The sequence below is a fragment of the Ailuropoda melanoleuca genome, unplaced genomic scaffold (assembly GCF_002007445.2).
Source record: "Ailuropoda melanoleuca isolate Jingjing unplaced genomic scaffold, ASM200744v2 unplaced-scaffold4258, whole genome shotgun sequence".
NCBI classification, from domain to species: domain Eukaryota; kingdom Metazoa; phylum Chordata; class Mammalia; order Carnivora; family Ursidae; genus Ailuropoda; species Ailuropoda melanoleuca.
Window position 1 is genome coordinate 1,769 of NW_023214481.1, and position 2,362 is coordinate 4,130.

Consider the following 2,362-nt stretch of genomic DNA (forward strand, 5'->3'; position numbering starts at 1 on the left):
AAAAAAAAAAAAAAAAGAACAGCCCTTGCCATCAAATGCTCAGTCTAGTAAGAAAGGTAGAGAGTGTACAAATAACTTTAATACAAGAAACAATGTGATGAGTGGTTTAAGAGGCATTAAAATAAAACGATGCAGGAGTCCAAAGGAAGAAGGGGTTACTTTCAAGACTTCACAAGGAATTAAGCAAAGCGTTGAAGGAATGTGTCAGGTAAAACGGATAGGAAAGTGTGTTCCCTATAAAGAGGACATGGGAACAAATGTAAGTCCAATTCCAGAGACACTGTGGTGAGTGAGGAAGAGGGAAAAGTTAAAGATGACCTTGAGTCATCCCTGTGTAACCAAGAGAAGGATAGTGCCATTTTGAGAAAGAAAGTAGAACTGCTCAAGGGTGAAATAATGTGCTTGGCTGGGGAATGACTGGTTTGAGGTACTTGAAAAGCATACAGGTGATATGTGCAGCAAGAAAATAAAATTGAGGGGCACCTGGGTGGCTCAGTCGTTAAACGTCTGCCTTTGGCTCAGGGAGTGATCCCGGCATTATGGGATCGAGCTCCGCATCAGGTTCCTCCCCCACTGTCCCTGCTTGTGTTCCCTCTCTCACTGGCTGCCTCTTTCTCTGTCAAATAAATAAATAAAATCTTTAAAAAAAAGAAAAGAAAAGAAAAGAAAATTGATAACTGAGACTCAAGGGAGAGGAAGAGCAGTTGCGGGTTAAACAGACAGAGGTGACAGCAGCAGCTGTAAGTAGGTAGAAAGAGAGATGGTTGAAGACCAAACTCTGGAAACCTCCAGACATCAAGGAGGCAGGACTATAAAAGAGAAGCTAGCAGAACAATCAGAAATAGAGCAATCAGACAAGGAGAGGGAGAAAAATGCCAATAACACCCAGCTTTAAGTTGAAAGTCAAGTGCTTCCAAAGCAAATAGGTGAAGGCAAAGAAACAAACACTGCAAAACAAAGGGCAGTTACTTCCATTGTTTTTAAAATATGCTATTGGATTTTCAGAAGTTAAAATGGTGCTTGAGATTTCCTTTAAAATATCAGGCCATCATCAGAAAAAAAAATATGTAAATAACCCGAGGGGTCAATATTTGCTTTTAAAAGGATGAAATGTGGAAAGAGAATTACATCTTTCTGCCAATTTAGTCTAGAACATGACTCCACGTTACTCTAATGGTTTGTGTGGCAATGCTTGCATTGGAAGCTTCTTTTTTCTTTTTTTATATTTATAACATAAATATACAATTTTTACACATTGCTCAAGACTTAATTATTGAATGGACCTATGGTGAATCCTACTTTCTAAAAAAACAAACCACAATTCTTTTCCTCTTTGCCTCCACGGGATTTAAAACATGGTAATNTTTGTGTGATAATGCTTGCATTGGAAGTTTCTTTTTTCTTTTTTTAAATTTATAATATAAATATACAATTTTTACACATTGCTCAAGACTTAATTATTGAATGGACCTATGGTGAATCCTACTTTCTAAAAAAACAAACCACAATTCTTTTCCTCTTTGCCTCCACGGGTTTTAAAACATGGTAATTTTCCCCAATTTATACACACACACACACACAAAGACAATATATCATACATTATATATATATTCAGTATTCATTATCTCCTTTGTGTCTTAAGTAATAACTATCTTCTTAAATTTATGTGCATTGATGTAATAACTCACCATGGCATTCCAGAAGTCTTAGTCTTTATCAATCCCTCTTCCTATCAAGTTGTGCTATTATAACTATGATTTAATCTGGCTTCAAATTCTAAGTGATCTCCAACTCTATAGACAGACAACTTCTGAGACTATTCATTCAATAAATACACATTGAGCAGCTCTTGTGCTCTAGCCATGGTAGTCAGTGCTAGAAGTTTTTGTTAGGATAAACTTTGTCCCTGCACACATGGAAGGATTAGCATAGAACTATGTATTAACTGTGATACACAGGTGAACGTTTACTATGGAAGCACGAAATGCCTGGTCCAGTCCTCAAACCTCCCTCTATTCTCCAAGTCATGGCCAAAGTATTCATTCATGTCGTTGATAGTAGTAACTGGGAATTTTAGAACATTCTTTTTCTGAAGTTCCCTTTCATTCTATGCACTTGAATGAATCTGAACCATCACCATCAAATTCAAGTGTTGATGAACCATTACAATTTAATTGGTTAACTTCTTCAAATGCTCATTAATNATCTTCAAATGCTCATTAATGTCCTGTTATCCTATAACTGGTATAATGGAAAGAGACCTAGTTTCCTGCTCTCAATTTGCCAAAACGTGTGTGAATTTAGAGAAGTCACTCAACTTTTCTGAACTTCAAGCCCTTCATCTATAAAATGCATTAGATGG